The sequence below is a fragment of the Mercenaria mercenaria genome, chromosome 6, assembly GCF_021730395.1.
Source record: "Mercenaria mercenaria strain notata chromosome 6, MADL_Memer_1, whole genome shotgun sequence".
Taxonomy (NCBI): domain Eukaryota; kingdom Metazoa; phylum Mollusca; class Bivalvia; order Venerida; family Veneridae; genus Mercenaria; species Mercenaria mercenaria.
Window position 1 is genome coordinate 41,765,026 of NC_069366.1, and position 23,260 is coordinate 41,788,285.

Here is a 23,260-nt window from a genome sequence, read left to right on the forward strand (position 1 = left end):
TGCTGTTCAAGTCACCTGTTACATAAACTGTACCGACAAAGTCAAAATCTGAGATATCGTCCTGCAACAACTCATAAAGATCAACACTAGAAATATTATAAGCTGGTGAGTCCTCGTCCCACAAATAAAGCCCGCGCAAGTAAACATCTTCTTCCATATGAAAAAAATTGTCTAGTTTCAACCATATAATCGTGTCACAATGATTGCGGACTATTTCAATGCCATCTTTAATCGTATCCTTATAATAAACAGCTACTCCACCACTTGCCCGCTTAGCATTACGATTTTGAAATTTACGGAAGAAGTTGTGTGAAATATATCCATTTAAATCTAGGTTACTGTCCGAATATGCCCATGTCTCGAATAGAAAAATAATATCGCGCCTGGAAAGTATATTTACAAAATCGTCTGTTTCTTTCTTAACATCTGACAACCCATTTACATTCCATGATGGAATTCGCAAAACATCCTCTTCGTTTCCCTACTTACTGTCAACTTTAACCTGCTCACCATCGATGTATAGCTTTTCATAGGAAAGCCACGCTCTTTTCCCGTCTTTTTTGGCCTGCTTCAATTTTGGTAATAATTTTTTCCGCACTTCAACTATTTCCCTTGGTAACTGCTCGTGAACTGAATATTCCGTCCGTTGAAGCGCTTTCCATTCATTTCTAGTTAACTCTTTCTCTTTGTACTCCGTAAATTTTGCCACGATACTCCTAGGTTTTCCACGTTTTGCGTCGCCCTTTTGACCCATTCTGTGCACTCTATCGAATTTAGTGTTAGTAACGATGTCTTTGGCTATCTTCATTTTGTTTTCCATAAAATCATGCACTGTTTTTTCCACGTCCTCCGTTACCCCCGGTCGCGCCTGCGGTATATTTTCAAATATTAGATTGTTCCGCATTGATTGTGACTGGAGGTAAACAATCACGGATATTACCATTTAGTGATAAGGTATTTTCTGAAAACGTGATTATTTTTCGTCAACAAGGTAAATAAAACCCAGATTTACTATTGTATTATACTACTATAGAAGAAAAGAGCATTACTTTTAATAACCAGATATTGTGTATATGCTCTCACAAGCGTAAAATGAGTCAATCTTAAGTAGAACGCTAAAATTTGTGATGAAATGACAAGTTTATCATTTGATAAATGCATGCCGTGAACACATTTGTCCCAATACTATCACCTATTTGCATTGTGGGGAAAATCTGAATCGTACGATTTATTTAGTTACATACAAAGAAAAAATGTGCAAAATTTCAGCTTTGTAAATGTTCATATGACGGAGAAATCGGTGATAAATTAACGTCGATGATGTACTGTGTATTGAGTTTTCAAGGTAATATTTGTACTGTGTATTGCAGTTTCGTGTACTGAGGATTGATATTGAAAATCGTGCATATTTTCAGCATTGAGTGTCATTAAATAGACAAGACATGTAATGGCATTGGCCCAAATGACGGAATGTCTTTTTCGGTTTGCAGATGACATTAGACATCTCAGCGAAAAAAAAGCACCAGTTTGAATACTGAAATGACAACTTACAATTACAGCGGCATGCCAATAGTCACTCCGAGAAACTGTCTAAAGTCTAGCCATTGCTCAGCCACAAGTACATCCGTGAAGTTTTTATAAAAATGTAACACAGGATATGATGACGATGTGTGGAAAAAGTTTCCCCTTCTAAGAAGAGCAAACATGAAAATATGTAATCCTGTTGCCTTTAAACTTCAAAAAGGCATAAACCTTGGTCAACAGATGGCCCCTATTGGTTTTGGTGCCAATAGTTCAAATGTCAAGGTCGTAGGGGCTTTGAACTTTTAAAATGGTTTCTCCTCAATAACTTTAGACCCTTCGAACTAGCTTACTTGAAAATTTCTTCAAATAATATAGTCAAAACTACTTTTTTATTGCTTTATGTATTGTTCTGAAAGGTAATCAGCTCACCACCTGCTTCGTACGAAACAAAATAGGTGTCATATGCACTGAGCAATCTGTTTTAAAAGTAGGAGGAAACAGTGCCATGTGTTACTAGTATTCTTGAAATATATTTTGCACACTTCATTTACAAGATATATGCCATTTCTATGCCAGTTCGTTATTACTTTTATGTGATCAACTTCCTTGTTGGTCAAAATAGTATATTTCTTGTCAAGGTCAACTTTGAACAATAACATACGATCAAGAACTGACTTGAAGATCATTCCGAATTTTTGCATGCATTCATACTGTTGAATGTGAAATGATTATGATCTTTGTTATTTTATGAATCTGTGTTTACGTTTCAAGTTTGTTTAATAAATATTTCGACGAACATGATTATTTGTTCTTTATCAACGTAAGACACGGCTTTTTAAATATTGCTTGTCAAATAATGTTTAATAAAATACATCTGTCACAACAGAACCTATTTCAGTATTAACGTCCAGTCTTTTATGTGGGAGTAATCTACTTTCATCACATTTATGCAGTAAATAGCTGCTTCTTTTAATGTCAATAAGTACTCGTCTGTCTGACTTTTCTCTTTCCTCTTAATTTAGCATCAGAAATGCGGTATCTGTTATATGCAAGCAGTTGTATAATTGTAAAATCCTCGGAAGAGTTTTAAGCCTGTTCTTCAAAATAACTTGCAGTCTTCACTAAACCTCATATTAACCAAGTTGCCGATGGAAACGTCTTGCGGCGTCAAGAAATACAGAAATCTATATCATTTAAAGGAAACTTTCCTTGGCAAACAAACTGATTAAAGGCTATGAATTCATCCATCTATTTTGTAACATTCTTTCAAGGCTGTATAACAATACATTCTCTCCTAAAACTTCGTCTGTCCATGGAATTGCACTCTGTGTATCATTGAAGGTTCAATGTACACCGCCGTGTCTCTAAATCATATTTTGGTACTGGTAGCATTTGTAAATGTTGAGTTTTACTAGAGGGCGTGTGCCGTCTGTAAACAGACCTCACAATTTGCCCAAATCAAATTTGTCTTTATAACCTTTTTGAAAGGTTTCTTTCTGTTGGAAACTGGTCCCTTTTTTTGAAACATGAATTTTAATATTTTCTGAATCAACAGTATTTTTTCTGTTTTTTTTTTCTCTACATATTTCTGGCGTTATCTTGTAATTTACCTTTTGCGGTTTTGGTCGTAAACGTACTAGATTTTTCTACATGTATATTTTTTAGTCATTTGGGTGTTGTTCAACAAAATGACATACAATGACCTCAAACTCCTTCGTCGAGCTATAAACACAAATAAATTGAATCTACAACGAAAAAAATCATAATATAGTATTTATTAGTGGGGTCGAGCTTTCTGCAAGATATTGAGAGTAAGACTTTAGTGACATACCAATGCTAAATTTAAAAAGATACCTTTAACTGTTTTAGAGATAATTCATGTAATATCAACTTAAACAATGCTCAACATCACATAGCGTAAGAATAGAATATACATTTACAACTGGTAAGCATAACAAAAATTATTGCACGCTATTGCACTATTCTGACTGTGAGTTACGATTTAGAGCTTATTACATAAATTACAACAGAGTAAACGTTAGAAATATCAATGTAAAAAATCACGTATCTTTAGGGCTAAAGAAATAACTGTTTTGTACTTTGAAAAGGAAGTGATCATGTGTATTTTGTTTTTAATTTATTCTATAAAACTCAGTGATAATGCCAACAATACACAGTACAGTAAAGTGTGATACAGGTCAATACACAATACATATCTTTGCAATACACAGTACATCATCGACGCTGATTTATGACCGATTCTCCGTCATTTGAACATTTACAAAGCTGAAATTTTGCACATGTTTTCTTTATATGTAACTTAATAAATCGTATGATTCAGAATTTTTATTACAAGACAATAAGTGACAATATCGGGAGAAATGTGTCCCCGGCCTGCATTTATCAAATGAAAAAGTTGCCATTTTATCGCAAATTTTAGCGTTTCTTCATAAGATTGACTCATTTTACGCTTGTGAGAGCATATACACAGTAGCTGGTTTCTAAAAATAAAATTCTTTTTTCTATAGCAGTGAAATAGAGTAGTAAATTAGATTTGTATTTACCTTGTTGACAAAAGTCAATCACTTTTTCGGAAAATACCTTATCACAAAATGGCAATATCCGGTGTACGCATCCTCACCGTGACAATCTCACTTTTCATGGCCTCTTTCTTCTTTTCTAGTTGGATCACCTTACTAGATTTTCTACATCTTATGCTCTAATTCGTTTCACTCAAACGAGCATAAATTATTTATAACCTCCAAGCATACACCTTTAAATAAACAACAAACAACAGTATATATTTAGGCCTGAGGTCGCCCGGGAGCCGTCGTTTATTTATTACCCCAGCCCGAACAATCTCAATTTCTAAACAAAGCATTTATCATATACATATACTATAAAACGCCTGAATGAAATCATTTTGATCTTAAGTACAACCAAACCGTGAATGAACCTAATTTCTTTTCATAAATAGATTAATAATGCTCGGTACTCTTACTGTCATTATTGTCAGAACCAAAAGATTTTTGGAAACCAAAGTCGGACTGCAGAAAGCGGAGCACGCAACCCTACTCCGTCCTCGGAGGGGGACGTGCGACATCAGAAAAATGCCATATCATTTAAGAGGATTCCTTACTCACATGCTTTGGAACTGCGGCGAGTAAGTTCGCCTGTCCGACGATTCCCTAATTTTGAATCCAAATTGGGTTATAGGATAAAGTTCTAGACGTTCCCAAAATTGAAAAGCAAACAGTAAAAACGATTACATTAAAACACTCTGTGAAATATTACAATATGACAAAATAAGAACAATAACTATTCCAGCGTAGCTTCGATCTAGTTCGTAGTCCTGGTAATTTTATAATAAATATTCTGAAATTCACTTGAACTTCTAAGGAATTTTCTGAAAATATAATACATAGGAATAAGACATATATAGACGAAATGGATAAAGCCTATAATCTGAAATGATAACGAACGTAACTGGATAAATCATATGTAATCTTCGAAACTATAAACCAGTTTAAAGCACTAAAATGAAAAGGAAGAACATTTATAGATATTTAAAATGAAAAGGAAGAGAATTTATAGATATTAAGGAAAACGTAAATATAATCTTATTATATTTTCGGAAATATAGCAACCCGACGGCTGTAATGCGCGACACTCGAATGATTGTCAAATCATAATCCCGTGCAAAATACCCGCCAAAACTGTTCACACAGTACACGCCATTCAAAACAAAAATCATTGAGTTATCCAATACACCTTTAGAGGTGTATACCCACCGATAATAAATATATTTATGCTCTAATTTGTTCCACTCAAACGAGCAGAAATTATTTATAACCTCAAAGTATACACCTTTAAATAAACAACAAACAACAGTATATATTTAGGCCTGTGGTCGCCCGGGAGCCGTCGAAAATATGAAGAACGGGAAACATGAAATTGACTTTAAAATTATATTGTTTATATATCCTTTCCGCAGCCTTAACGTACTAAAACCTATTAGCGTATGATGGCCCTTTCACGCTTCCGTAGAAACAACATTTATTAAACGAAACTTATTTTGAAAATATTTCTGAAATGTTTAGGTCTGCAGCTTTCAAATACGGTTATATCTTACATCTGAGGCATATACTGACACTCTCAGACAACATCAAAAATGACATTTTGAGCGATTTGATGAAGTTCCAAAATTATCAATGTACCCTTGGTCCGTTACGGACCCCTGTGGGATTTGTGTTTATCCAGAGCTCAATCTGACTAAAGTACTTGATCTTCTAAACGAAGCGTAATAGGAGATGTACTTTAGTCAGATTGTCCAGAGCTCAAATACTTTTTTCATAGATTAAAAGCTGACATGCTGTACTAAAGCCCAGGTAATTTCAATTCGTAATAAAGTGCTGAAAATTGGCTCCCCTATAGCAAAAAAAAAAAAAAAAAAAGTCCACGCGCATACATTTAGACGGGGTGACCCCTGCGCGTGACCCCTACGCGTGACCCCTGACTATCTACGAATCAAAATGCGGCTTTCGTTTTCAAGTTTAGCATTTCTACTTTCATTTTATTTACTTCCGGAAGTAGCTGAAGGTCGAGTGACGTCATTTTCTGTGTTGTCAAAAACATACAAATACCTGGCGAGGTTGCATGAATATGTGCTGGCCGTCCTAAGGATATGTAGTTTCGAAGATCGTTTGATTTCTAACTTCAATACTTATTAAGCAAATACTGAGTATACTAATTAGGTATAAGTCGGAATTTACATGAGCTTTTTTATGGAATTAAACATAATGTAGACACCTAATTTTCTCTACAGTAAACCTCGCTTATAAGGAACAGCTTGGGGCCTCTAAAAATTGTTCCTTATACCGAGGTTCCTTATATCCGTATAGCGAACTAATTCCTTGTAACCGAGGTTTGTATAACGAACACAATTTGTATAGCGAACACAATTTGACTTACGTTTGAAAAGGGCTCCGGGTCGACCATGAATCTTTATGTGAGAAATGTGAGTACCGGTCCTTTCCTAGTGAGATGGTATGGTAAACTGACTGCGTGTATATGACTGAAATAGTGTTGAAACACGGCGTTTAAACCTAAACTAAGCTAAAATGTACGTCGGTAAGAATGACGTGATTTTTGTTTATTTTTTGTCGGCTATTTCTATCTTCTTGTTTTAGGAGAGCACTACATTATGATTATAAGATATGTTGCAGCCCTTACCTTGCTCGGCAGCATGTTATTTGAAAAGGCATCAATACTAATATAAAATAAATGTTCAAATAACTAATACAAAATGATGACTATGACTACCAATTAAAATTTAAAAGTAGGGTGTTTATGACATATAGTGCATTACGACTAGACAACGGCGCCATACATACGGACTAAAGTGCAAATTATACTTATAGTTTTGCTATTGTCCATTTTAGCACCTGTTACAATTTTTACAATTGAAAATTTGGTAAACTGGACTGTTTGTCATTGTTAATCACGCGTAATTAACACATTTATTTAGGCTAGTATGACATGACCGTGTCCACGACTGATTTTCGTTCACTATTGATAGCATGAAATACCCACAGACACTTGGGGTTCGGACCCCCACATACACCATTCTCCTCCGCCCCTGGTTAAGTTTAACCAATATTTTTTAGCATTTTACCATGTATTGAGCATAGGTGACGATCATAAAACGCATTTTGTAACATTTCAGCGTGTTTTTTAAAGAAAAGTATTTTACCATCAATGCTCTCAATATTACAAGATATGAAACATCACAGGAACACTAGGGAAACAATAGCCAGTTAAACTTTTAAATGAACTCCCACCAATGATTCACTGTTATCAATCGTCAGATCTGATACCATTCTGTCAAATGACACCGGTCCCGACAACTGTCATTTGTATTCCGACGAGAAATCAATAAATAATATAAAACAATCAATCTAAGGGCGCTTTTGTTTGCAAAAATCCGGTTTGGGTTTTAGGTTTTGGTTTGGATAAAAAATAATGATAAACTTAAACTGGTTTCGGTTAAAATGAGTTCTTGAACAAACAGGCGGTTTGTATGAACAAAATGACGAATCTAGAAAAATAGTGATTAAATTTATTTTATGGACTAAGCACATTGATAAAATTACAAAAAAGGCAAATTCGACCTTGGCTCTACTCCGCAGAAATATTCGCCACTGTCCATCAGAATGCAGAAAAAGTGCCTACTTAGCTTTAATACGATCAACTCTCGAATATAGTGCTATCGTTTGGGATCCTTACTTAGAAGGCGATATTAATAAGTTAGAACGTATCCAGCGTCAGGCAGCGAGATTTATTACCGGCGACTACAGGTCTAGAGAAAAAGGATCGGTCACAAACATGTTGGAATCTCTCAAACTAACTCCACTTCAGGATCGTAGAAGAACCAGTCGACTTGTATTTCTCTACAAAGTGGCCGGGGGTCTGGTGCCAGCTATACACCCTTCGGATTACCTACAAACTGTAACTCGTTAAAGACAAATCAGAGCAAAATCATATAGTGATTTCCATGTGTCAAACATTGTTGAAAACCAAGTAATAAACAATACCAGAGGTTTTAGTGTTAAGCATTGTAAATCTGAGCAATTGAAAAACTCATTTTTTGTGAAAACTATAATTGAATGGAACCACCTGGACGATAGGGTGGTCCGCGCAGAGACAACAGAGGGCTTCAAGTCTGCCCTTCTTCACGATTAAGCGCCTCCCTCCAGTGTGCGAAGCTGTAACAGGCCCTACACTGTAAAACATACAGATACAGATTTATTCTAAATGGAGATAAATGACAGATTTTGTATCTAAGAGCCAAACATATTAAATAACATGCACTACTATTACTACTCCTCATGTGCCGCCACAATTTAACATAGCAAGGCTAATTATGGCATAGACAGTTGAGTCACTTCCTTTTGCACTCGAGAACATTAGACCAATTGAGTGAATACAAATGATAGTTTTTGTTAAGTTTAATGTCAGACTGACAGAATTATAGGTCATATATCAACTTTCAATGCATTATTTAAGGCATGGGCGGGCAGCTAGGTAAAGCCACTGTCCGTTAAGTCAGCTGGATTACTTAAAAATCCACACATGAAAGAATTCTACACCCTGAGCAAGGTTCCGAGCACACTGCAGTGAAGGACAAATAATTTAATATCAACTACCCTAACCATCCGGCCACAAAGACTAAGACTGAGATGTAATCATATAACTGTATCCACTATCCAGCAGACTTTTTTTTTATTTCAATTTGATGAAAATTAGAGATTAAGTGTTTTGTAACAGGGATAACGCCTAAATTGAAATCATTGCTGTTTCCTTGTTTTAGACACACTCATTGTGATGTAGTTAATGTGCAAAAATAGATGACGTTATACTACTCAAGGTTCAAGCAAAGCACATATACTCTGACTCTGGTGCTGGACTGATTTAAGTAAGCAGTTGTATTTTAGGCCAGCGAGTGTATCTTACCTCACAAAAACATGTTTAAATAAATATTAATTAAGATTCTTCAAAAATTGTTGACATATTTAACCTCTGACATTTTTTTCTGATGACGCATTGTATATTCAAAATCCGGATGGCATCCAATGACACCCCTGACTTGATCAGATAATACTTAATACTTTGAACTTTTATTTCACTGTATTAGGTGGGGGAGAAACCATGGATATACATTATTAAACATAATTGATACTTATGTATATAGTTATATGTATTTCGGTGAATTGAAATTTCTCTACACTAAACGCAGCCACAGGAAAACACTACAGCAATTTCAAGGCAGAGACTGACGCACTCATGAAGGCCGTCTCAATGATTGAAAACTCGGCAGAAGAAAGTTCCTCAGTCGTCTTTCTTACAGATGCACTGTCTGTCATGGAAGCTCTTATCAACAATAAAGCTCCGCAGCTAGCCAGGAGAATGCAGCACCTGAGTATAACCTGCAAAGTAGCACTTCAGTGGATTCCATCCCATTGTGGACTTGCAGGCAATGAAGAGGCAGACAAACTGGCTTAGTTAGGAGCTCAGTCAGAACAACCAACAGAACATGTGAGTCACAAGGGGAAAGTCACCATCACTAATGAGACAATGCATTATCAATTGAAACAAACTTGTGCAAACTTGTTTTCGAAGTTAGCATTGTAATAGATTGTACAACATTTGACAACAAGGATCAGCTCTTTTTACAGACTTAATAGTCATTTTTATTTTTGTTGTTGATAACTGCTTTGTCTATATTGAAATGGTTATTTCATGAGGACACGATTTTATACAATTCACCTTTTGAAGATAAAAACGATGGTATTTATGGCTTGTTAGAAATTAATTACACAACTATGAAATCCATGAAAATTAGTCCTCCACAAGTATGTATGACTTTGCAGTGTTTTTACGGCCATTTATCTGCTTATGTTAACAGGTCCTAGAGTTGTCAGTCAAGTTATTTTCAATTAATATCTTGTCAGGGATAAAAAAAACAAGAGGGCCAAGTGGCCCTGGTCGCTCACCTGACAAGCCAATGAGGCACTATGGTTGTAGGAGAACGAGTTAATGACTGAAAATGTTATTTGAACAATTTTGGTAGAGGACCACCCAAGGATCATTCCTGTAAAGTTTCCTTAAATTTGGCTCAACAGTTTCACAGGAGATAATGGTGCAATATATGCTCGACCAACCCGGTTGGGCTCACACCCTCAACATCTCGACCAAAGCAATCCTTGATGAAAATCATAATATGTTTTTTTTTTTCTCCAGGTTCAAATATCATGTCTTCTATTTTTTATGAATTTTTTAAATCAAGAGTATTTCCTATATAAGTCTATGTAAAAACAAGTATCCCTGGGGCGGGGACAATCTTGACTCCAGGGCCATGATTTGAAGAATCTTGGTAGAGGTCAACTAGATAATGATATACACCAAATATCTAAACTCTAGCCGATGTAGTTTCAGACAAAAAGAATTATCAAGATTTCCCTCTATAATTCTATGTAAAACAAGTAGCCCCTGGGGCGGGGCCAATTTTGACTCCAGGGCTATGATTTGAATAATCTTTGTAGAGGTCCACTAGACAATGCTACATACCAAATATCTAAGCTCTAGATATTGTGGTTTCAGACAAAAAGAATTTTAAAGATTTTCCTATATAAGTCTATGTAAAAACAAGCAGTCCCCAGGGTGGGGCTAATTTTGACTGCAGGGCCACGATTTGTATATTCTTGGTAGAGGTCCACTAGACAATACTACACACCAAATATCTTAACTCTAGCCATTGTAGTTTCAGACAATTTTTTTTAAAGATTTTCCTATACAAGTCTATGTAAAAAACAAGTAATCCCTGGGGCGGGGCCAATTTTGACCCTGGGCCATAATTTGAACAAATTTTCTAGAAATTTGGTGAGGTGAGTTAAACAAGTTTGGTGAACATGCAAAAATAAATAAAAGCGCTATCATGAACACAAGGCTAAAATCTGCAATTTTAGCCATTTCAGGGGGCATAACTCCAAGACCCATCGTGCAATATGGCTGATTTTCGAAAGTGACCGAGATCTAATAGAGATACAAGTTATGTGCAAGTTTGGTTCAAATCAAATGAGAAATGGAAGCGCTATCATGAACACAAACTCAATTGTGCAGATTTTAGCCATTTCAGGGGCATAACTCCAAGACCTATCTTGCAATATGGCTGGTTTTCGAAAGTAACCGAGATCTAATAGAGATACAAGTTATTTGCAAGTTTGGTTCAAATCAAATAAGAAATGAACGCGCTATCGTGAACACAAGCTCAATTGTGGACGGACGGACGACGGACAAAAGACCATACTAAAAGTTTCACCTGACTTTAAGTCAGGTGAGCTAAAAATGAAAATTTAATTGGAAATTAAAATTTTAATGATATGAATAGTTGTATGCATGAAAATAAAAAAATACTCATTTTGCTCTTAAAATTTAGTCAGACTAGGGAACTGCTTTGCATAATTAATATGTATTTATATACTAATGATGTTTATGTGCATATAAAGTTATGTCAATGTGCATAGGGCTTCTTGCTAGGACTTGAACCTAGAATTCTTACAAAAGTAAGTGTGTTTCTTTACACTACAAGAAGTGATCCCTTGCTTAGCAACAGAGACATTTATTTAAATACAAAATATTGCATTTGTATGTTATCCTTCAGAAACAGACACATTTACTATAAATTAAAACTTTATACTATAACAGTAATTGGATTTTGGACTGTCGGAGGTCGAATAATCTTGGAACGAAATGAATGAAATATGTCGACCATGGTAAGAGAAACTGATTATAACGATGTATACATGCCAATCAAAGAGATTGTTTTCAGAAGTAATTATTGACCAATGAATTCGGCTGAGCATAAAGATTACCACGGGTTTTCTCCAGAAATGAACAAATTCTTATTTTTTTTTTCCTTACTCGTTTCCATTTCGGTCCACACGGTCCGCCATTTTTTCTCGAACTGCAATAAATTTCGGATACAACAAACCGAACAAACCGCCTCCGGAGGCAGTTTGGTCGGTTTGACAAACCGGTTAGCGGTTTTTTAAAACAAATGACACAAACCTTTTCCAGATCAAAACCAGTTTTACAAAACAAATCGAAAGTTTGGCAAACCGGTTTGAAACCGAACTGAGTTTGTTACTAACAAAAGCGCCCTAAATTCTATGGAACACTTCCTTGCGAATTGATCCCTGCTTTGAACTGCGCATATCGTTGCCGGGTACCAAAATTGATACCGTTTTGACTACATTATACCGGATTATCGCTTCAGCACGTGTTACACGAGGTTTGTTTATATAAAAAGGTGATGATCTGGTTAAAATAGCCGTAAGGGTATCAATTTTGGTACCCGGTTTATGACATGCGCTACACAAAGCGAGGGTCCAGCGCAAGCAAGTGTTCCCATTGTTCGTGCGATGTTTCATATCTTGTAATATTGAGAGCATTGATGATGGTAAAAATACATTTTTTAAAAACACGCTGAAATGTTACAAAATGTGTTTTATGATCGTCACCTATGCTCAATACATGGCAAAATGCTAAAATATATTGGCTAAACCTAACCAGGGGCGGAGGAGAATGGGGTATGTGGAGGTCTGAACCCCAAGTGTCTGTGGAAATACCTAATACATGTAGCCCTCAAACATAATCTCAAGTAAATATAAGTTAATGATGATATTATTTATTTTCTTTTTATCATATCCGTGAAATAACAAACTAAAGATCATAGAAATGAAATAATATGTGTTTATTCATGTGCATAAAAGCGCGTGAAAGTCTGACGTCACCAGCGATTCTCCTGTTTATTTCCATTTTTTTAATAATTTTTATTCTTTATGTCTGTTCTCTATAACCGAGGGGTTTTCCATTGAATTTCGTACTTTGGGACTAGAAAAAGTGTTCCTTTTAACCGAGTGTTCCTTACAACCGAGTTCCCTATAACCGAGGATTTTTACATTGAATAAAGAAGGAATTAGATCGGGGAATTGAGAAATGTTCCTTATAACCGAGTGTTCCTTATATGCGAGTTCCTTATAAGTGAGATTTACTGTATTGAGAAGCAGTGCAAACACGGATTATTAATAAGTATATATAATTAACATCTGTCGCAAACCATATTTCTAAGAAATGTTTATAGATGCAACTTGGTAAATTTGAATAAATGCAATACAATAACTAATATATGACTTATATTACTGTCTGCTTATGATGAATTAAATTCGGGTAGTCTCTCACAAGTTCGAGGAAATGCTTCATTTCTTTTAAAACAGGCTGTTCATGGCATTGACTGTGACGCCACCACGCCTTGGAAATTCTGAAAAAACCGACAAATCCTAGTACATCAAGCACTAACGATCTTAAATGATATCAGTCGGTATCCTGGGTGGATCTTTGAATGATTTCTGTTGTGAAAGTTTTTTTTTTCTGAACTGAAGAGCCACGAAGTTTCCGTAAAGAAATTATGATTTTTACTATCGAACGGATTTTTGGATTCCGAAAGATCATGTATCCACATCAAAACAAAAAATGCTTGGTCAATGACGGAAGGTGAACTTCCGCTTTGAATCAAAATACAACATGAAAATCAAAAGCTTGATATATATTATCTCTGTTTATCTGTCCAGTCCAAGAAATCCACTTATTATATAGTAGTCGCAACTTGACCGCGATGGTTGACCTTAGGCTGATTATTCATATCGATCATTTCATTGTAGAAATATTGGGTGCCTAGGGTTGCCGTCAATTTAAAATTTATGAATGCAAAGAGCTGAAGTGTTTTACGTACACACCTTTTCAATAATAGGTTGTATCTAATTATGTATTATAATACAAAGGTCAACCATCGGGGTCAATTTGCGTCCACTAAACTGAGATATGTAGCATTGTGTAGCATTTTCTAGTGTTTTCGGATTTACGAGACGACATAAATCCTTTGCCAAAGGAACGAGACTTTTAATTGTTTTGAAAAAACTTGTGGTAGTAACTTATGGAACTCTTTCCGAACCCCGAATTTGAAAAGATCTGCAAAAATTAAAGAAACGAATTGATTTACTTCATAGAATAAGTATATAACCACTGATATTTCGTGCGTTGTTCTTATGGTACAAATTCGCTTGGTAAACATTCTGCAAAGTCATAAAATTGATAAACATGTTCAAAGGCGCTTTACATATAGCTATATAAATCTGGTATAATAATATAGTAATATAATTTATCCGTAACTTACGTTATTCGATTTGAAATTACTAGAACATTAAAAAATATATCAACATATATGATGTTTTTTAAGTTATAAAATAATGATAAAGACCACTACACAGTTAAATAATTAATAAAATTACAATAAAACTACCCCCAGAGTTAATTGATTCAAAATGTCACGTATAATACGTTACCTTTCCAAAATATGACTATTTTTGTTAAAATATATAAATAGTTTTTTTATTTAAAATTTTGGTATTACACATATTATGGTTAGGATTTTTATACATTGGACTACAAAATCATATCAGACATAAACAACATTATTAAATAAATGTATATAGATTTTATAATGTATTAGACAATCTTATTTTAACATATTAACAAGAGCTGTCACAGGAGACAGCGCGCTCGACTATTTCGATGCTGGGTAGTGAAACTGGGCATATCTGAACTGGAGCTGTCACTGGAGTGTTTAATGACTCCAATGGTGGATGAAAATATTGCACAATAGCTTGTATCAAAACACTATGTAAGTATAATTCTAAGCAAAAAGGGGCATAATTCATAAAAAATTGGTGCCAGAGTTATGCACATTGTGTCATATGATGTGGGACCCCCGAGGCGGGACTTCTTTTTACCTCAGGGTAATAATTTGAACAATCTTGGTAGAGGACCACACAAACCCTTAAATGAGACAAAACAACTAATTATGCAGAATTTCCTAAAGTTTGGTTCTGCATGTTTCACAAATGATTTTATATCCAAATAAGGCTAAATCTTGAGCACGTTTTTGTTGCAAACTTGTACTTCAAGCAGTTTCGGACGCAAACTTTTACTTTGGAAATGGTGTACAACTCTGAGAACATATCGATTGCGTTACATGTACATTTTTGCAGCATCACACGGCCCCTTGATGTTTTGAAATAAAAATTTGTTTTGATAAAAACTTGAAAATTTGAGTGAAATGTGCGACTTAAATTGAATGCACCGACTTTAACTTAAACTCTATAAGATAATCTCAATAATTCACATTATTTCATAAATCTCATAAAACTCAATACTTTGAAAATAATTAAAATTTCCTTTTCATATTTAAGGTTGAAGGCGAGTTTCCATCACGCCAAGATACAAAAATGTCCTTAAATTTAGGAAACGAAAAGCAAAAACGTCCAATAAACGGCGCAACGAAGAGGTGGCGAATATGCATATTCTTAAAAAAAGTTTATTAAGTGCAGATTTTCGTCTAAGAGAAACATGACATTTCGCCATTAAAAACACCAAAACGAAAATGTTTTGCTAAAATTTACGATGGACTGCTTAAAACTTATGCGTATAAATAAAGAGGAATCAGTGAAAACTACAAAAGAATGTGACTTTTTTTGGAGCAAAAATCATTTAAATAAGATCGAAGAAGAAGAAATTATAACAACTGATACTGTACCTTCAGCAAGCAATCTTACATATATCAGCGATGATACAATGAAAAATATCAACAAATTTTAGGTAAAATTAATGAGGCGACTTCATTTTAGACACGTTTGAGACGGGATGGGAACTATTCTACAATAAGTATTTCATTTAAGTTGTTCAAAGATTTTTTACAAAATGATTTCTTAATTGAGGCTTACTGAAGAAAGTAAAGAATTATTTTGCACAGGCTAGTGATTATTGGAAGGACAATTTGTCAGATTCGTGCTAGGAATTTTCCCATCAGGGGCTTGTTCAAGGAAGAAAAGCGACTGTAGGTTGCTACAATTCATCGTCATCTGACATCAAATCTTCCTGCTTCGTCAGACAGAGTATTAAACGATTTCAGCCCAAAGTCAATTGCATTTGGTAGTGATAAACTGGAACTAGGGATTGTTAAAGAAATATAGAATTCTTGGTTGAGTTTGGAGTTATTTTTTCACATCAAACATAATTGTGAACGACGTATCTTTCGTTGCTTTCCCATAGATTTAATTGTTTTCTATTAGAATCCCTGAATGCTACCAAATGCATTCATTTGTGGGCAAAGCCAGGCTTGAATCTGACAAATTGTCCTCCCAATAATCTCTGGCTTATCCAAAAGAATTTTTATTAGTTTCTTTGACTAAGGTATCTTGGGAAACCCGTTTAATGGAAAAACGAGATCAAAATAAACTACTACAAACTGAACAAAATCTCAATTTTCAATCATATTTAGACTTACTGGTATGTTTAACTCAAATATAAGTAATGTGTTTAGCCGCAATACTTCGATGAGTGCCAGTAACGCTTGCCTGTGTCTTCATTTAGAGTTTGTCACATCATCGGTTAGAGTGAGGAACACCATATTAGATAAATATTGAGTGTTTTTGTTAAAGCAGTTGCAGAAATATATTTCTGAGACATTGCATTTAATTTATCATTGACTGTCTATAAATATTGTTTTTGAAAACGTGTTACATGTATATAATTTGTTTGTTCTGGAAAATAGCAAAATACTTATATTTATTCAAAAACACACGAATGCTTTTAAAAGCTCAATGTTTTAGTCAACTTATGCGATTACTTTTCGAATCTGAATACATGTTCATGCAAAGACACAAGTAAATGTAATCAAAGAAATTATCATATATGAAAATTATATCAGCCGTGTCATACTGAGCGATATCGTAATCAGCCGTCGTTGAGATGTCACATGATATCGTTGAGACATGACTTACGTTGGAACGTAGTTCTCCCGGAGTGATATATACAGTATGTTATTACAAAACACTTGGATTAAAATTTGCATATACAAAAACCTACAGTTGTTGATTGTTTCGTAACATCTATAGATATCGTAAACATGAGTGCCAGAATGTCACAATATACACCCGTCATAGCAAATTTCTTTACACTAGCACCTGTATTTTCATATGGAGTTTTTGGCCAATTATAAAAAAAGTTATAATATCAGTTATTTATAGTAACAACAAAGGGAAGTTAATCATAAAAAAATCTAGAAAATATAAGTCCACACAAAACTCTTTACCAGGTAGAGATAGGTAAAAAACACCTAAATATTGGATGTAACATGCATCTTGTACCACCATGTCTCGATTTCTCCCTACGGCCTACAGTATAAGCCAGTGTGGGGAATCACGTGACCCAAAATGGTACGGAACACGGAAATCAGCATGGCGGATTTTTTAATTTTTTACCAATTTTCAAAGGTAAGTAAAAACTACAGCATCTATTTTACTCTTATTATAGCGCAGTCTATGCGCATTTTAATGCTCTTTCCAGCAATGTATGTGTCTTGTCTACGTTTCTTCTAGTTCCTGAGTTACCTTCGAGGTTTTGACCGAACCGATGATAATTTTCTGTAAAAACGCAATGGTACGATACACGTAATTACTCTTTGCACACAAAAATCTATGTAATTTGCAGCTTTTCGTACTTGTTTCAATTTGTAACTGTTAGATCTTTATCATATAGTAACCATGCACAGTGTTTCTTTATGATTTTTCGTGAATTCTTGCAAAAAATAGACAAACTACTGAAGTGGTACGCGACACGCGGTATGATACGCAACACGTACTAACTGTTGGCAGTCTGATACGCAACACGTACATGTGTCACCAACGGCGATCTAGCTTCAAATTTGCGTCACAATTAATCTATTGAACTATTTCAAACGTGGTTTTCAGTTTTTAAGATCGGTTAGAAGCACTGCAATCTTTATTTATGTTTAAAGAGGTCAGCACGCTAAGACTTTCATGTTTCAAAATTACATAAAATCTATTAATCTTATTTTAAAAAATGCGCAGTTGTTTAGTTTTCTAATCTTGTATACTTTTCTTTTACAGACATGGCCAAACCTAAGAAGAAACGGAGTCTGAAACTTGGGAAAAAGAAGTGGATAAAGATGCAAAACAAGAATATCAATATCAAAGTAACTTTCCAATTGCTGCAATGCGCTAGGAAATCACCAGCGAGAAAACAAACAAAAAGACTGCTTACTCTATCTGAATCCTCTCTACAACTTATATCCAGCAAACTGAAGAAAAAAAGGCATTTAGGTCACCTGTCGCTTCAAAAAAAAACATACATACAATAACTCTCGATTAAAGATAAAGTCTTCAAGATCACTTTTTGGACCTGTAGAGGAAAACAGTGATATATCAAAACAATGTAGAGCACTTCTTAAACACTGGATTGCAAGTATGAAGAGCTGCGTAATACAGACAATGTAGTCCCCAGTGAAAATTTACTGTCAGACGTTTTCTCGGTATTATAAGAGGAAGATGGACTTGATGGTGCAATAATAAAATTTCTAAAATTGGCTAAAGATAAAAAATCCCAGTGAACAGTATAGCATTTTTTTTTTGTGGATGGAGGTTGTTTGTTGGTTTGGGTGCACTGATACAACACAAATGAGATACTCGAACAAAACTAAGATGTTTGGATACTTGGCTGGAGAATATTTAGAGGACTGTTTATTCGTTTTATGAGCGGATACAAAAATAGGGTAGAGAACGTATTGGGAATGTCTGATCCAGGGCTGGCATCACCCTAAACATCTTTGATAAACTTTGCCGTACCAGATTTGCTAGTGTTCATAACATTTAGTAACAAATAACATCATCTAAAATTTGAACTAATCATTAAACTCTAAATAAATGTTATATATATAACTTTCTGACGCATTTTTAGTCGATAGTTCCGATAGTTTCTTCATCTTTTTTTTTTTGCAGTATCATTGAAAAAAATACTACACTACATTTTGTATATGGGGTCTGGTAAACCTATCCCCCTTGGCCAGGCCAACATTATCTGCTACCCCCTGTACAGTATATTTTAACGTTATGGTACATTCCGAGACATAAAACAATCATACAAAATAAATGGTCTTCATCGGATCATGTTTTAAAAAGTTCACCCGCCACACCATGTTTGCGAACTTGGTGAGCTTTTATATTATGTACGATTGTTTTATGTCTCGGAATGTACAATACTGTATATGGGCGTAGCTAATATGGGAGTCTGGCCAAGGGAGTATGTTTTTCAACACCCCATGTGTCTGTGTGATATTTTGGAGCAAATAAATCATCTTTGTATATCTGTAATTGTTTTATAATACTCTTCTCGCAATTTTAAGGATTTTGTGTTACTATGTTTATAGTTGGTATTTTTATGGGTTGTTTTATGTGACGGTATCACCATTTCGACACTGTTTCTACTTTCAGTTTTGTATATCCGTATATATATATATACTTGAAATTTGCTAAAGTATTATTTATGTGTGAGTAAAGTGTAATTTAACCAGGAGTTCAAGTTAAATAAGTATTTTATATTTACGTACAAAAGATGAACAATTAATAAATAATTATAATAATTTAAACTGACGTTGTTTTTGGTGGCTATATTGTCCATTGAAACAGTATTCCAGATACTTACGAGCGGAAAGAGGCTTTGGAAAAACCAACACAAGATCCTACCTAGTTTTCTCATATAAAAAGGCTGGTATTAGTGGGGCTATAACATAAATAGAAAACGTGGAAACTCCACAGGTCGCTCAACACAACAAAAACGAAAATGTTGCAGGCTCGGTTTGATTGAGCCTGTTCATGGACGGTAGTGGAAATGCATGCTACCGCCCACGCCCTCTAGCCCCGGGTTGAGCAGAACTCAACATTTACACATGTTAAAAAGTACAAAAAAACAATTTAGAGACATCCGCAGACGTGTTTATACGGCGGTGCACATGGAACCTTCAATGCTACACTAGTGTGTAATTCCATGGAAAGCGGCGTATGGTCCCCAGTTAAAATAAAGGGTTTGCCCTAAACGAGAAAACAATGAGCAGAACTAAACAAACTGGAATTTAGAAAGGGGATCTGAGGTTATGGAGCCTGTATATCACAGGAACTGCCAAAAGACAAAATTAAAAAGCAGGCGCCATATCCAATGGGTGATTATACAATACCCAAAGAGGGAGTATTGGAGCCACCCAGGCCGAAATGCTCATGTTCAGAAACTAAACAGTACCAATAACACGACATAAAAGTCGTGCTGAACGATCTGAGGAGATCGAAATATAACAGCCTCTATCTTTTCAATTTCACAGTGATTAGAAACTTGAATAACAGTTCGGTTACTACTTTATTGCAATTAAAAACATAATTAAACAAAATTTTGTCACAAAACATGTGCAAAAAAAAGAACATATCATTTTTTCAATTGACAAAAAAGCTATCAAAGCTCATTTTCATTATCTATACAGCAAGCTTCCAACAATAAATTAAAACTTCTTAAAATTTCTCTTTTCTCAATGTCATTGAGTCTTTCTATTCCCATTTAGTATGTCAATTTATATGACATAATGTCCTTTTGCATAGACCGGACAGCAAAAAAACCTTATTGACCTTTGATCACCAAGTGTGACCTTTAAGCTAGGGTTCTATGTGTTGCGCATGACACGTTGTCTTATCATGCGGAATATTTTTGCCAAGTAATATTGTAATCCCTTGATGAGTTCTACAGACCCTGTTCATGCCATGTTAACTTTTGACTGCCAAGTGTGACCTTGACCTTTGAGGTAGGGTCTGAAAGTTGTGCATGACATTGACATATCGTCTTATTTTGAGGTACATTTGTGCCAAGTAATACCAAAATCCCTTTCCAATAGCGACCTTGACCTTTGAGCCAGGGGTCCGGGTTTTGCACATGACACGTCATCTCATCATGGGGAACATATTGAAATCCATTAATGACTGACAGAGTTATGGACCGGACACGAAATTGTGGACGGGACGGACGGACGGACGGACGGAATGACAGGATGACGGATGGACGGAAAAGCGCATTCCTATAGTCCCCGAATCTGGTTTTCAACCAATAGGGGACTAACCTGTAATAGTTCCTACGCAAGCGCGTTAGTCTTTAAAACTTTCAGAATTCCCTACGTATGATCGCATTTTACTGCAACATATATCCTTTGTTGTACATTAAACTACAAATCTGTATTTTGGCATTATGTCAGCACGAAAACAAACTACGCATTTAACCTGAAAGCTCATGCCAAGTAAAACTCGAAGATACTATTGACCCCTACCAGAAGGTGCATTTCTCATGATTACCAGACGTTCAACATCTCGTAATAAACAAGTAACCATCATTATTATAATCATCATCATCATATATCATAATTATCATTATCATCATAATAACACAAAGAAGTATTATTCCAAGGGAACCTTAGCGGACCCACAAAGCATATATACGCATTATAAGTTAACTGCATGAGCGTGACTGGGACTTCCCCCAGGTAATTATTATTTCTTTCACACTGTTTCAGTAAGACTATGTGGGTTACCATTTACCTTAATCATAAGTCTCATACATATTGCATTTTCATGATTTCAAAACAAATGCTTCAATTAATGCGCATAAGGGATTTTCATTTTTTCGTGTAGGAGAAGACAGAAATTAATTTGAAAACATATCTCACCGTTGATTTGAGAGCGAGCTATAGTCCATGTACAAGCAACAAAAGCAACCAGTAAAGTTTGTGTTATGTCATTCATTGTCAACTTCTTAATTTCAACAAAATCGCCAATAAATCCAAAAGAAACAACGAAAATGTTTATAAACTTCCCAACCGATCTGTTATTTGTGAATAAGCAGACACAAAGTGATCAAAACTTCCTAGTTGAACATGTCACACCCCAGAGAACAAAATGTTACCGTAAACATCTCTAGTCACGTCACGTCAAAAATCTTAATATAACATTATTTTTGTCCTTGTGGAGTCGCCAACTTCAAAAATAACCTATAGGGAATATTTTTTTCACAACAAACCGGACCAATACACGAGTCAGGAGAGTTTTCTTTGCAACAAAACATTTGACCCTCTAGGTCAAAGGAGTATAAAGTAAAATGGTATGTGAATTATAAACAGAGATATGTTACATCGATTATTCGACACATAAAATACTTGATCGAAAATCAGAAATTCCAAGTCCCATAACTCTGCTAAATACATCTTGAATGTGTGCTCAATTCGACCTGACATTTTTTTTATTAAGTTTGCAAAAGATAATGACATATTATGTAGATTGAGATATTTGGAGATGTAAATGTAATAAAGTCAGATCAGATAACATTGAAATCATAGAAGTGATTGAATGCAACAGCACACTTCGTTTGATTGCGTCAATGAATATTTGGCGAGTGCTTTCGAATAGTCGAGCACTCTGTCCTTCCACAGTTCTGCATGTGCTTTGGCCCCCAAACCTTTGACACAAAAAACTGATTTTTGTCAGAAACAACAGTAGATAAAGGAAATAATTTGAGATAGCATTTAGATGTACTGAAGATTTTTTTTGGTTGTCAAAAACATTTCAGGAAAATATGGATAGGTTTATCTGGCCGGTCTCCCAATGACCCCCAACATTGAGATCGCTCCTACGCCAACGGGTATAATGCGAGCGTACAGTAGCAAGCTTGGTCCCATGTTTTTTTTGTGTTTTTTTTTTTTTTTTGTTTTGTTTTGTTTTTTTCATTTTGATCGTTTGACCAAGGCGACATTATTTCACTTAATGAATGTATTTCACACGAAATGTATTATTTGAAACCTTTCTGCGAGCTTACAAAAACGCTTTCCAAAACTTGTCTGAACTGAAAATGCGGCATACTTTTATAAAATTTAAGTCAAGTGTTATCGAGCCTGGCTCAGGGCAATCATTTCATGATGCCGAAGATTCGTGAAAACTTCTATTCATTAACGCATTCAGTAAAATTGGTCATGAGAAACTTTCTTATATGCAAAACTTTTATAAAAAAATCTAGGTTGAAAGGGTAATACTTGTTTGCCAAATGATAGCCATGGTGGGGGCCTCCGTGGCCGAGTGGTTATGGTCTCTGACTTCGAATCACTTGTCCCTCATCGATGTAGGTTCGAGCCTCACTCAGAGCGTTGAATTCTTCACGTGAGGAAGCTATCTAGCTGGCTTACGAA

The 23,260-nt window shown here is 35.1% G+C and overlaps 1 long non-coding RNA gene across 1 annotated transcript; it reads right to left on the reverse strand.

The window, feature by feature from the left end:
- Positions 1 to 4,323: 4,323 nt before the first annotated feature.
- LOC123549138 (uncharacterized) lies at positions 4,324 to 21,952 on the reverse strand. Its single transcript, XR_006686007.2, has 3 exons — positions 21,752 to 21,952; positions 6,496 to 6,598; positions 4,324 to 4,930 (listed from the first exon to the last, which is right to left on the reverse strand). It is a non-coding gene; the product is annotated as an uncharacterized LOC123549138 (long non-coding RNA).
- Between the last annotated feature and the right edge of the window lie 1,308 nt (positions 21,953 to 23,260).